Raw genomic sequence first — 14,829 nt, 5'->3', positions numbered from 1 at the left:
GAATCTTTCCACTCTAATGAACAAAAAAGCTTTAGGGAAGTTGTAAACCTCATAGTCACCCCGTCAGAGTAAGACCAGCCTTCGTGGCTCAAAGTCTCTTTCCCACCTGTGGGAAGTTTGAATATTAACTAGCACCCTATTTCCCAGGAATCTTCCACTAAGACCCACTGGAATGACTCTGGGCTAGCCTTAAGTCATAGATTTCACTATCTCTCCATCCAATGCTGGATCCTACTCAACCCAGATAAGAATCTATAAAAACTCACTAGATTTTACAGGCTTGGAGGACCCAATTGCACTGGGGGGCCCAGCAGATCTGACTTATTTCCACATCTGCCCTAACTGCCCTTCTTGATTTTAAGTTTCTCTCCTCAATAAAGAGGGTTTACTGTACTATCTTTTCATCTTAATTGTTATTACCTTTCACCTGTATCTAGAACCCTCATATCAGGGTTCACCATGGCACCCTAAGAATTGAGCAGTAGACATGTAACAACATGGCCAAAAGATCGCAAGCATAGGTATAGGTTGAAATGAATTAAGGCAAATCCAAGAAAAAGATTTTGTTCCTTCACTAAAAATATATGACAGTTATATAAGAAAATGAAATAAAAATCATAAACATCAACAGAGGAGACCAAAATATACTTATTTTCAGAAAACATAATGGAGTATTTACCTAATGATATTATGTATGTTTGTGTGTGTATGTACAACACATATACATGTATATGGATATGGACAATGAATTGTCAATCCTAAAGTGCCACATAAATGCTAACTTGTTATGTTTTTTTTTTAATTTTTACATAAAACCCCCAGAAAATCAATCAACAAACCGGATGAATGCTGCCATACGGACTTTTGAGAAAGATGATGTGAAGGATTGTAGAGGAGTGTAGATCTCTCACATACAACTCAAAAAAGACCTAAAATGGCAATGGATAGAACAATGATTCTGGAGACCAAAAGGAAACACCAGGATGCTCCTTCATCCAATCCAGTTCAACAAAAGAAGATGTTCAGAAGCCAGAATGTACTTGAAGAAAGATCATGCCAAAATAAGCAGTTGACAATGCAAGCTCCAATGAATAAGCTGAATCTCGCAAGAGTTCTGAACTGGGACATTACCTAAGTGTCTGAAGCCAGCCTAAAATACGCAGGTGCCCTGGAAAGAACCCACCAGGAGAATTCAGAAGCTAGTCTCAACTTCAGTTTAGTTTAGTCTTTAACTTCTGTTAAAAGAGGCCTAGGGCATGCAGGCATTCTAATGTAACATTTGAAAATTAAGGTAACCTGAGAGACAATTGTTTCAGCATGCTCAGTGGATCAATGACTTCTTTCAATTACCAACCACTGTGAGTGAGGCAGTCCTTAGTAGCTTTCATAGAGTTTTGAGAAGTATAGGAGAACAAAAAACAGAGTTAGGTAGATGGGGAAAACAATGCAATTGGTTACAGGGTAAACAGTGTCATGAGGGTGAGGACAACCTGAATGGTTACACAAAGAAAGCTGGCTAACATTCACATGGGGCTTCTGTCTTTAAAGAATGCTGATTTATGGGACCCATCTCCATCCTCCGGGCTATAGATAGCAGAACAGGAATAGTAGACTCCCTGACTTTTAGGAGGGAGATTAAACCCTCCTTTATTGTACAAGAACAAGCAAGGATGGACAATATATCTTGTGAAAATGTACCAGATCTACTCGTAGGCTTTCAAATATAGCAAGTAGACTTCATGGAATTTTCCAGGACCTGAAGGCATAAAGGATTAACAAATATTCTTTGTAGCTAACTCAGAGGGGAAACTAAACTTCCCTGACTAAGAAATGTTCATTGTTTGAGTCCATCTGCAAGGTTGGAAATAGTGCACCAGACTCCCTGGTGTCCACATTCATCCCTCTAGGATAACAGATTTCTTTTAGGACAGAACAGAACAGTAATTAAGAGAAGATGTAAACTTCTAAACTTAGTTCACAGGTAAGAGACAAAAAAGAATGTGGTGTGAGCAATCATACAAAATGGGGCAGTAATACAGAATAGATTCCATTACAGATTTGAATCAAATATAAAATGAAATAGAATTAATTTAATTTCTTCATTGAACACAGACAGCATGAGGTCCAGGAAACTGGATATGAAACTAGGAGGATTTAGGCTCTGGCCTACGGCAACAGCAGCACTGGAAATTACCAGTCAATGATGGGTCTCTGTGCAGAGAGAGAAGCTGGCAATGCACACCTTGGAGAACCCAGAACTATGGCAGGAAATAGAGCCAGTTCAATGACCACTGGGGGTGGGAACATCTTTAACATGTAATTCTACTGTATCAGTCCCAAAAAAGGAAATGGAACAAATTCCTGATTCAAATTCCTGAGTGTGCTTAACGAATACAGAAAGGAGCCAAGGCCAGTACCTGACCTGGATCAACAAGGAACAGGGAAGGAAGCAAGGGACCATGACTGAAGGCAATGCCTCATGCCATCCATAATGGTGCCAGTGCCATTCAGGAAAAAGAAAGGGAACAGGGAAGGGCTGCCAACTCCACAAAAGAAACAGAATCTGATCCTGTCACATACTCTCAATCCAGGAACTGACACTGAATATGTGAGTAAACAGACCAAATTATAGTGAAGAAATATATAAATTAACAGACTTCCAAGAGGTAAAAGCAGAAAAACAATCCAAATAGAGCATCAGACAAAAGAATGGTTTGCCACCAAAACCCCAAAGGAATGAATTAAGAAGTAAAACAAATGCTGAAAAAAAAAATTAAATTAGAACTTGTAAGGAAAACAATTGGGAAAGAATAAAGAGTTTAGAAAAGAGTAGAATTAAATTAGAATTAAACTAAATTATTAGTTTAGGAACATTTAATCAAGTAGTCCCTTAAAATAGATTGGAGCAGATAGAATTCAATGATTCTATGATAGAATAAAAAAAAGACAAAATTGGGGAGAAATCCAAAAGATTGAAAAATGAGAACATGACAGGTATCAAAATCAACAGAACCTGGAAAGAAGTGATTGCAAGATAAATCAAGAATCATCTTAATTCGTCAAAACCACGACCAAGCAAAAAACTTGGTTCCTATCTTTTAAGAAATCTGGCCTTAGACACTTACTAGCTGTGTGATCTTGAGCAAACCATTTAACCCTCTTTGCCTCAGTTCCTCATCTGTAAAATAAGCTGGAGAAGAAAATGACAAAACACTTCATTCAGCATCTTTGCTAAGAGAATTTCAAAAGAGGTCAGGATAAGACTGAAACAACAACCGGGGGCTCTGCCCTGTCCTAGTTCATTGGCTCTGAGCTGCAAGGGCATGACCACCATAATCTATTGCACCTTGTAAGCTTTCAAACGCTACGTTGTTATTAACAATTATGTAATGCTAGTCATGGAAATGTTATGGTCCAGTAGCTGGAATTTTGCAGTTGAGCACATATATGCATGCATGCAAATATATATATATAAAATGTTCATGTATGTGTATGTGGGTATACATGTATATATTTGGATATACAATCACACATTCTACCCATACACATGCCCTCATACTTTGCTTGTCCTCATATGACCTTTGAATCAGGTAATGGAGGTTTTCTGTCATCATCACTTCACTGAGCTAGAGGGTGGCATAATATAACGGAAAAACCATTAGTCTTGTAGTCATAAGAGCTCACTATGGCTGCCTAACTCTCTTTACTTATTTTCTCTGGGCCTCAGTTTTCTTATATGTAAAATGAAGGAGTTGGGACTAGCTGGATTCCTGGCTGGTCTCAAAAATCATTGCTTGAATAATTATATAATTGTTGCTCCAATTAATAAAAACAATCCTGATTGTTCGTGCTGGAAACATATGATTTTCTTGCTGTGACCCTCTATCCATATATGGCTTAGAAGGTAATCTTCAGATGTAGGGATTGTTTTAGGCTCTGTATTTATATATTCAATAATTAGCACAGAGCCTGGCAAATAGTAACTGCTTAATAAATGCTTGTTGCTAGATGAATACGAGCTCCATTACAGCTCTAAATGCTGTGGGTTTGGGATGGGGAGAGCCCCTTGGGGAAAGGAATGGTATCTGCCATCACTAATAGACATCATCATAGCAGTCATTACACGAGCATCCAGTATGGATTTAGAGGGACCTTGGAAGAGGGATTGGCCTCACACTGTGCAGCATAAAAATAAACGCACACCCAAAAGATCTGACTGCACTAAATTGAAGAAACTGTAAAACCTGAAGCTCTGTTATTTCACCTTCTCAATTCTACAAATAGTTATTACCTATCTACTATGGGTTCCACACTGAGATACAAAGACAAAAGGAAAACAATCCCTGTATTCCAGGGCAAGTCTACACTAACCCTGCTTCTGATTCCAGCATTATCATCTGGTCCCCTAGGTCAGGAAGCCAATTCCTAGTTGTCAAAAATGACTTGTTCGTTTCTGACACCTTCCTCTTCATATCTAGTACAACCTGAAAATATATTCAGATGTTCACATGTACACAGAGATCTACACATGTACATAGCATACCCCCATCTATGTCTGTCTCTCACACAGTCTCACATTACATGATTTAAATGTACTCCTATTTGCACACACTTTTCCTTACACATTCCATCCATGTATATGATATACATATCTATAAACATGTTTGTATACACATATACATGTATATTTTCACAATCACCACTCATTCCACCCAAATATTTTCCTGAATTTTGACCAGACCAGTCTGTGAGGCCATGTTTATTTTCTACTAGACTCAGACTAGGATTTGGAGAGGGTTTTATATCTCCTAGACAGAGAGAACTAGAGAAACACACTCTCTTCTCAACTTGGGCAACCCCAAGACACAGAAGAAAGTACAAAGGTAAAATTATACTATTCTGTTTGTGTCAGTCAACAAACATTTATTTGTGGAGTTTGTGGTGCTGAGACCCAGCACATTTCATTCCAACTCCTCAGGGTCCAACTGAAATCCACTCCCTCATGCTGTCCTCCAGCTCCATTCCTGCTCTCAGGACCCAAATATTTCTTTATGTAGCAGATGGGTCTCTCACTGTCTTCTGTTTTTCTTTCCCACAGGGGATTTTGGATCAATTCCTGCCCCGGTCCTTCCAGCCCTCATAGGTCAGTAATCACTGTCAAAGTCATAGACCTGTAATGCTTTTCAGAGTCTAATAATCAGTAATCTTGAACTCAATGTTGAGCTCTAGGAGGCAAGGAGACTTGTCTCTTGGGATCTTTGAAGGTTAAGAACATTCCAGAGACCAATTAAGCCTGTAAAAAGACAGTAGCATGTCCCTGTGGTTCCGTATGATGTTAGGAATCATTGAATTGTACTCCAAGAGTTAATGGAGCAAGAGGAGTTTGACGCTAGACAGACAGAGTTACCAGTTCATTTGGGGGCCAGCAGAGAGTAGGACATCTAGTCCTTGGTTGTTGTAGCTTAATGTATTAGGAACTGGTGGCCACAGACAGGCAGCAATGTTTTCTCAGCAAAAGTCCAGAGACATTGGCAACATCCCAACAACAGTAATTACGTACATACGTACATACATACGTACACATATACATGCAGACATAAGTAAACAAAGTTATTTTTCTAAGACTCTACTACCCTGAGTCAGAAGCAGCTGCCAAGTGATGTGCCCTCTGCAATACTGGCCATTTACAGGGGAGCAGGTTTCTGTACAGTTGTATCCACTTGCAACATCCTTGAGTGTCACTGGAGAGTATATAATTGGTCATATAGTACTTCATTTTTCTGCTCCCTTCTTGCTTTTCAAATCTTGTTTATCTAGTCCTTGGGAGGAGGGATAATAGTTTAAGGTGTAATATTTTCTTGGGCTCCTGGCACTGGCTTCTCCCATATCCCCTTCTCCAGGAAACAGTGGATAAGGTTGAATTTCTAGGAGAGTGAGTTATATATTCCCCGACCCACTCTTATTCTCTGCCGTAATAAATTCCTGTACATTTGTAGCTAACCTCTGGTCTCTTTATGTATGAGGGAAAACAAAATAAAATAATCAGGCTAGAAGAAACTAATTACCATTATTGCTGGTTTTTGACATACAGGTGTAACTGATACAGTGGTGCAGAGCCATTTGAGTAAGGAATAGGCCTCAAACATAAAGGCACCAGGGATTGGCTAAAAATATAGGAAATTCAAATTAAGGCAGAAAGTCAAACTTTTATTGGAATGATAAGAATTTTCCTGGCTGAGAGCTCCAAACTATTGTGATTTTACTAGTAATTTTCATCTGATAGAAATTCAGTAAAACATCTGGAGTATCCACGAGGGCTTGTGGGAAGGGAGTAAGAGCATTATTTTACCTCTAGATTAAAAATCAACCTAATTGTCATGACAAGGTGTGAAGGCTAAATCTCTGTAGAGCAGAGGTATAGAAAGGAGAGGGCAGTGGTCAAAGAAAAGATCATGTCCTAAACCACTCCAAGGCAGGAGATAGGAAAGGCCTGGGAAAGATTCAGTGCCTCCTTCTCTGGTATCAAGGAGAGAGTAGAAAACGGAGTACTAGCTGGCCAACTCCACACTGATACCCAGACATTACATGGAAGTGAGTTCCTTTTTTGGTCTCTTAAATATTAGGATACTCCTTGGTTTTGTACCTTGAGGCTTCCTCTGTCTAAGCAGGCTGCCCCGCTCCATAAGTCCTTATTTCTGGAGATCTGGAGAGTAAGAGAGCCTTGCATTTTCTTTTGAGTAAGAGTAGGTCTGGGGGAACAACTCAGTCTCATTGGAGTTCATACTTGCCTGTTATTTCCTTGAAGTCACTATTCTCCCCAAGCAGCCTCCATGCTTGTCATGTGACAGATACTTGATGAATGCTTATTGATTGATTGTTCCCTGTTGATTTTAGGATAAGAAATTCTTGTTGGCACGTAGTCATGTAATAGGACTGAGATAGGAAGGAGGATCACCACAGTACTTTTTCTTACTAATCAAGATAGGCAGAATAGATTTCAGTCACTGTTCCCTGATACTGGAGAGGAAGAACATCTGGGCCATGAGGAGAGTTTGCTGGAAGCAAGAGAATGTTCAGCAGGTGCCCAGGGGGTGGGGTGGGCAGTGGGAAGAATTAAAGAGAAAGGGGGATGATGGATTTGGGAGAATGGAGCTAATGAGGAGATTTAAGTTGTGGTTGAGGAAAGGAGAAAAGAAGGGACCAATGGAGAAAGGAGGAAATGAAATGAAATAGATCAGGCTTTGATCAGGTATTTTATCTTTGCACAAGAAAAATGTCCCAGGAAGAGAATGATTACATTTGCTGAATTTATGAGAATTCCTTGGAGTCTATACTGAGTCAGGAGCAGGGATGGAAGTCCTTTTCTTTTTTAAAATGAGCGTTAATTATACGACATAAGCCCAGTCTGAGGAACAGGATTAAAAGTAATGACACGTCTGACTCTTCATGAGCCCATCTGGGTTTTTTCGGCAAAGATATTGGCGTTATTTGCCATGTCTTTCTTGAGCTCTTCTTAAAGATCAGGAACTGAGGCAAACAGGGCCAAGTGACTTGCCCAGGGTCCCATAACTAGTAAGTGTTTGAGGCCTGTTTCAAACTCAGGAAGGTGAATCTTTGTGATTCCTAGCCTAGTGCTTTACACACTGTGTCACTGCTGCCCCAGCAGCAACTTGCTCTTGTGCGATCTACTCAGAGAATCTGAATTTTTTCAAATAAATTTTTAATAGTATGTTTTACATCTCCTAAGCTTACCCTAATATTTGGATATATAAATCTGGGTATCACTTGTGTAGGTAGAGTATTTGAAGCCTTTGGAAAAGGGCTTATGCTTATTATGTCAGCCTGTAGACATTTATTAAGAACTTACTATATACTTCTGTGCTTAAGGCTGTGAATACCAATAAAAGTAGAAAGAAAGACAGTTTGCCCTCTAAGAGCTTACACTCTAACATGGGAATGAGGCATAGAAAAAGAGACTGAAAAGTTGAGTTTGGGGGAAGGTAGTTGCCTTGGGGCAGGTTAAAGAAGGTCTTGAATGCAGCCTAGAGAAGAATGAAAGAGTTGTTAGCCTGAGCGCATTTCTTCAATGGAAGTTCTTGAAGGAGCCCTCCAACCTGGGGGAAAAGTCTGGGAAGGGGAGGACGCTTCCACTGTGTTAATTCCTTGCTGGAGTGAGCTCCCAGGATGAAGTGGTTCTTGAGACATGGTAGAGGAAAGTCAGAGTATAGACTGGAGAGAAATGAAGACAGAGTTAGGACCAGGATGTAGAAGGTACAGGAAGGCAGATTTCAAGTCATTAAAATGCAGGACTCCCATGTGTCTAATTAGAGTTGCCCTAAAAGTGAGAAGCAGCCTCATGACTTGGTGAGTTCCTATCACTGGTGGTTGTTATGCAGAACTTGGACAAGCTCTTGTTAGGGTATTATAGAAATTTCCTACCGTGCTTTACATATCATAGACATTTTATCAATGTTCATTGAATTGAAAACAAGTAACTGGCTCCAACAGAAGATTTAACTTGATAACCTCTCAGGGCACTTTGCAAATGTGATCATTCTGTGATTATAGCACGCAGTCCTTGTCACCAAAGATAAGAACTATAAAAAGTACTTACTGAGGACAGAATAAGTATAACAGAAGGGAAGTCTGTAGGAATTGAGAAATCACAAGTCATTGGATGATCACAAGAAAGCCTCACAAGATGGTAGGATTGTCTTGGGTCTTGACAAATTAACAAGATTTTGATAGAGGAGAGGAGATAGTTTGTGGTGAGCACAAGACATTCTAGTTGCTGACTGCATTGTCTCTGACATTTTTTATGCCTGGAATTCTCTCCCTCCTCATTGCCATCTCCAGGTTTCCCTGCCTAGGAATTTCAGCTAAAATTCCACCTTCTAGAGGAAGCCTTTCCCAGTGTCCCCTGTATTAGTGCTCTCCTGCTGAGATGATCTCCAGTTTATCCTGTCTATATCTTATTAGCACATTATTGTTTGCATGTTATTTCCCTTTGTTGACCTGAAAACTTGGTTAAAGAAAAGGCAACAGGCTAAATGCATACATTTTATGATTTAATTAATTAATTGATCAATTCCCTATTAAAGAAAACGGTAACATAATGCATTATGGAGCCAGAAATGTTCTGGCTACCGATACAAAGAATTGGGCAGCCTTAAATATGTTTTAGGACAAAGAAGTGTTCTGTGTCCTTCAGATTTATGAGTGATTAACTAGACCATTAGAAAGGAATTTCTTAATTGCATAGGTTGTAAATACAATAAGATAAGAGTCTGACAAAGTTTCACATAGAAATTACGACCCAAGATGTCTGTGTTTTCTTTACCATTAACATGCCATAACATAGTATATGTCTACAAATATTAAGATATGGAAAATGTCCCATTATTCAAGATAGTGTCTTAGATTAAAGGTCTCTTAAGAAATGTTAAGTCAGCCCTGGCAGGCTTTTGTTGACATAGGAAGAGGAATTCTCTGAGTTTGCTTCAGAGAGAACAAAGAGAATATTCCAAAATTTTATATTAAACATTATCACCTTAGATTGTGAGTTTCTAGAAGACAGAGACTTTTCTGTCTTTCTTCCTATTTCCACCTCTTAGCAGACTACTTGGCATATAGTAAGCAGTCATTAAATATTTTTGGAGCTGAATTTTGACTTGAGTGGCTTAACTTTACACAGTGGAGAGTAGAAAGTTCATGGTATATTTGAGGAAACTGGGAGGAAATAAGGCTGGACAAATAAGAAGACCTTGAATTGTGGAATGAGCTTAGATTTTATCCAATGCACAGGACAGAGATATTGATGGTTTCTAATCAGGGCTGTGTTATTGTCAAGATTTTGTTTTGGAAAGTTGAGGTGCAGGCAGGATTTGAGGGCTTGACTTGCACACCAGCAGATGTGAGGTCAGGGCAGAGTTAGGGGTAGAATTTCACCTCCATGTGAGCTCTAGGAACAATGATGTGCAAATCATTATCTCAGGGACTTTTCCCAAAGGTACCACAGCAGATTTAATCCTGACTATCTCTATTCTATGTTTGTTGTGACTTCACATGAAAGAAATAAGTACCGAGAACAAATAAGAAAGAAATTTCAGCTCATTGGGGACAGGAACTCTTATCCTGGAGAGCATGAGCTCTCTCAGCATCGATTCATGCAGCTGCTGCTTCTTCAGTAGTATTGTTACAAGGAGCAGAAACAAAATGAACTTCTAGTTGAAGGATGGAAACATGCTGAGGTCCCACAGGAGGGACAAAAGTTGACAGATACGTCTGTTTTATTTGATCCTGATCAAGAGACAGGCATCCAACCACACACTGTTGTGCTGCAGGAGGCTGCTGGTATTGGGAAGATCACCCTGGTCATCAAAGTGATGTTGGACTGGGCAGAGGGACAGCTCTACCAGGAGAGGTTTGACTATGTTTTCTATCTCACTTGAAGGGAATTGAATCCATCAGGAGAGAGAAACGTGAGTTTTGCTGATTAAATTGCCTGTGACTGGCCTGGCCCCTAGGCTCCTATGACAGAAATCATGTCCCAGACAGAGAGACTTCTGTTCATCATTGATGGTTTAGATGAACTGAAATTCCCTTGTAATGAGTTAAAATACGATCTGTGCAAAGACTGGAAGCAGCAGAGGCCAGTGCCCATCCTGCTGAGCAGTTTACTAAGGAAAACCCTGCTCCCTGAAGCCTCCTTGCTGCTCACTACAAGACTCACTGATCTGGGGAAAGTTAGTCCTTTATTGGAGAATTCATGTCATGTGGAGATCATGGGCTTCTCTTTATTGGAGAGGAAGAATTATTTCTGCAAATTTTTCGGAAATAAGGGTTTAGGTGAAAAAACTTTTAGTTTATTAAAAGATAATGATACACTGTTCACCATATGCTCTGTTCCCCTGATGATTTGGATTCTCTGAACTTGCCTGAAGCAACAAGAAGAGAGAGGTCAAGATCCTATCCAGGCTTTGAAAACTACCACTGCCCTATATATATGTTATCTTTCAAATTTGATCATACCCAATGATAAAGACTTTATACCTCAGCACTTCAGGAGTCTTTGTCGATTGGCTGATGAGGGGATCTGGCAGAGGAAACTGCTGTTTGAGGAGCAGGACCTGAGGAGGCATAACCTGGAGGCAGCTGATGTCTCTGCCTTCTTAAACATGAACATTTTTCAGAAAGACAGTGGCTGTGAAAACTGCTACAGCTTCATTCACTTGAGTTTCCAAGAGTTTTTTGCTGCCATGTTCTATGTAATGAGCACAGACAGAGAATGGAGGAAGAGCCCTGACTCCAGATGTCAAAAAACATCTGGAGAAGTGTAGCCGAAAACATTCCAGCTTTGTGGTCCTGGTGGTGTGCCCCTGCTTGGCTTCTCAGATGCGGAGACAGCAAAGGAGCTGGAGAGTAAATTCAGATGTAAAATATCACTGGAAACCAAATCACAATTACTGTAGTGAGTTGAGGGAGAAGCCAAAAGAGATTTTGAATATTACTGGTTTTCTCAATTCTCAGTTACCAACATGGTATTCTTATTTATATGAGAGTCAATATACTGAATTTGTAACACAGGCACTAGTCAATATCCAAGAAATCCAAGTAAATGTTGAGTGCCACTATGATGCTGGGATTGTAGCTTTCTGCATTAAGCACTGTCCTAGGGCACAGAAACTTTCCTTGTGTATATCCTCATTTCTTATGTCTCAATGCCATTACTGGGCCCTTTGCAGATAAATTGAACTACAGATCTTTCTTATGAGGGAGCCCAGTGTTCTCCTTTCAGCTTTTGGGCCAGCCCAGATTGTCACCTTCTTTGGGGATGCAGTTTTGGGACAAAGAGCCAAACATCAGGTCTTGCTGCACTTTACCTTTCCTTTGTGGAAAACTAAGGTGATATTATTTTCTACAATGTTTGTGTTAACCCCATTAAAGGAACGCCAGAACTGAAATAGTGCTATTTAAGTTGTGTTTGGAAGTGAAAAGATCTCTGCATAGATGATACTATATCTTTCCCTATGACAGCAAAAGAAATGGATAAAATTTGTGCACAGAATTTTGATATCCAAATGAAATTAATTAAAGAATCTCCTGTCCAGGCAACTGGAAAGATGATGGTCTCCAGGTCTATGTCCAGCAGTTTTCTCTTTTTCTACAGGAGAAAAATCCCATCTCTGATTGATGTTACAGATGCTCCCTCTCTTGTAAGAGCTCTTGGGCAGTGATTGATAGGCAAGTTCACTGGCATTGTGGCACCTGTTCTTTATTTTGGAATCCTGAAGAATGTCCCTGGTTTACAGAGCAAAGCAGGGAGAAGGGAAGGGAGGGAGAATAGGCTTCATCCCATGGCTATTAATGAGAGCAGGCTGCTCATCATGTCCTTGGCTGTATTCTAAGATATTCTCCTTTGCACTGGTGACAACGGACTCATAAAGGACAAAGGTGTCCTTGCTTGTTCATGGCAGAATTTCAGATTCACCTTCATCCTCTTCAACCAGGTTCCCAACTCTGAAGTCCATCCTGGAGGTGGAAAGAACAGGTAGTTCTCACTCATGCTCAGGGTCTTTTGTTCAAGTTGGAATCTCTTGCACATATGAGATGGGTCAGCAAGAAATCATTTTCATGCTAAAATAAAGCCTCACAGGGACTCATCTTGCAGGTTCATTTGAAGGTATCTTTTGTTGAGGAAAAACAAGTTGTCATTAGTAGCCCCTGCCTGGCAGCTTCAGTAGTGGCCACTAGAGCAATGTATGCTCAAGGTTTCTGAGTTTTCTTAAAATATTTGGGTTCAGTATTTTTCCCCTGATATTCACCTATCCCAGTCTGATTCTTTTATCTTTGGTGGCTGATTGCATTTCTTAGCTATCTACTATGAGTATAACATTAGACTAGAACCTAGAGATCCATAGGAAAAGGTGCCCAAGGAGACTGTGTTCTATCCTTTCAGTGTCCTTAGGCTCCTTTCTATTACTCTCCTACATGAATTCTTAAACTGCTCAGGACCTTCTCCAAGGGGCATATCTAGGGAAAAGGGTGACTCAGAGTGACATGCAGCTCCCAATGAAATCAGAATAAAACAAAAACTGAGGGTGCCTTAGAAAGGGAAAATAACATAAAATGAATCTTAAACAGTTGTTGGAGAAGTTTAGAAAAATAGCCTTTCCCCTCTATCTTCTTAAAGGTTTGGAAGGTTATGGTTTGAATCTATTAATAGAAATCTTAGAAATTTAATTAGGCTCTTTTAACACCAGCTGGGAGTGCCATCTATTCACCACTGGGACCCTGTGAGAGTTCCTGTCCATCCTCTTATCCCAATAGCAGTTCTCTATTAGAAATTCCTTAATTACTGTGCCTGGAGAGGGCTCTTGTTATAATTAGGTCTCCTCTCATCCTGAAAGACTGAGTCTATCACTGTAAATTTTGAACTTCTGTGCATGTTGAATATTTAGAGATCTCCTTCATTAGATCAGATTTCTTCCTTGCCCACCCAACCTAAGTGATCTAGACATTGGTTTCAGAATTGCTGCTGAGCATGTGAGGGTTGAAGTAAGGAGAAGAGGAAAAGGAGGAAAGAAGGAGGGGGGTGGCAGGAGGGCTGATAGAACTGGCAGTAGCTAGTACTTGGATTTGGCCTTCACAGTCTGAAGCATCTAATCCCATCTATTCTTCTCTCTCTGAGAATTCCTGTCATTTGTTATACGACCTTTTCATTTTTCCCCATAGGTACACATATTAATGCTGGGAGAGAACTTGAGTGTCACTGATAACCACAGTAAATTTCTCCTCTCATTTATCTCTCTAGTTCTTGTGCAGGTTTATATTTTGATTTACCTGCTAGTGTTTGGCAAGATCTCTCCACTGTGATCAACAAGAATCAGAACCTGAAAGAGCTCCAGCTGTTCTGTACTAGATTTGCTGATTCGTATATGGAAAACCTTAGTGCAGCACTAAGAAATCCGAAATGTGAACTGGAAAAACTGACATAAGTCTGAGCTGGTCCCATAGCTGGGGTGGCTGCCTTTGTGGGAGTGAGGAACATGAAGCAAAGAACTGAGGAAGATGTGAAAAATAAGGTACTAAGAGAAAAAGAAATGATAGTCCAGAATCTAAATGAGTGGAAAGTTTGGACAGAAGAGAGCGGGGAAGAAGAGAGAGGGACAAAGGACATATGGGTCTTCTCACTTGTGTTATTTGTTATTGTTCTAGAAATACTAGTTATAACAATAAGAAAAGAAAATGAAGTTAAAGATATACATGTTAGGAAAGAGAACAGAGAATTTTCATGTTAATGTAAATGTTAATGTTATGTAAATGGCATGCAAAATTCTTCTACAGTAAAAATTGTGAAGAACAATGGGTACCACTGAATATGGAATGGGCAGAACAAATTGTAGTAGGTGAATAAAGTGGAATATTATGGCACTGTAAGTAACATTAGGAATATGGAAAGGAATTTAGACAAATTTAGGCTCTTCAAATTTCCTCCACAACGAAAGACAGAATATAGCTTCAGAACGAACTTAGAGCAGCATATAGTTTGGCCAAATAGTATCTATTTCTTGTTTTAATTTATTCTTCTTTGGTGGTGAATCTACCCTTATCATTTTTGATACTGATAATTTGGTTTTCTTCTTTTTTTAAATGAAATTAACCAAAGGTTTATCTATTTCATTGGTTTTTCATAAATTCAACTCAATTTTATTTATTCAATAGTTTTCTTAATTTCAGTTTTCTTAATCTCTCTTTCAATATTCAGTATTTCTAATTAAGTATTTTATTTGGAATTTTCAATTGGTTCTTTTTCTAGCTTTTTTTAAT

General features: G+C 39.5%; 1 protein-coding gene and 1 pseudogene across 2 annotated transcripts in view; both read left to right on the top strand.

The window, feature by feature from the left end:
- Positions 1-7,059, top strand: part of LOC140504868 (NACHT, LRR and PYD domains-containing protein 12-like) — a 138,919-nt gene extending 131,860 nt beyond the window's left edge. Inside the window, exon 20 of one of the 2 annotated variants that reach the window (XR_011967258.1) lies at positions 823-7,059. The gene's annotated coding sequence lies outside the window, so the exon portion shown is untranslated. The remainder of the gene's footprint in view (positions 1-822) is intronic. The other variant, XR_011967257.1, reaches the window with a different exon arrangement.
- An 83-nt stretch (positions 7,060-7,142) lies between these two features.
- On the top strand, positions 7,143-14,542 carry LOC140504869 (NACHT, LRR and PYD domains-containing protein 12-like; annotated as a pseudogene).
- The last annotated feature ends 287 nt before the right edge of the window (positions 14,543-14,829 follow it).

This window comes from Notamacropus eugenii, chromosome 5 (assembly GCF_028372415.1).
Source record: "Notamacropus eugenii isolate mMacEug1 chromosome 5, mMacEug1.pri_v2, whole genome shotgun sequence".
NCBI lineage: Eukaryota > Metazoa > Chordata > Mammalia > Diprotodontia > Macropodidae > Notamacropus > Notamacropus eugenii.
Note: the sequence above shows the minus strand (reverse complement) of the source record. Positions and strands in the feature narration are given on the sequence as shown.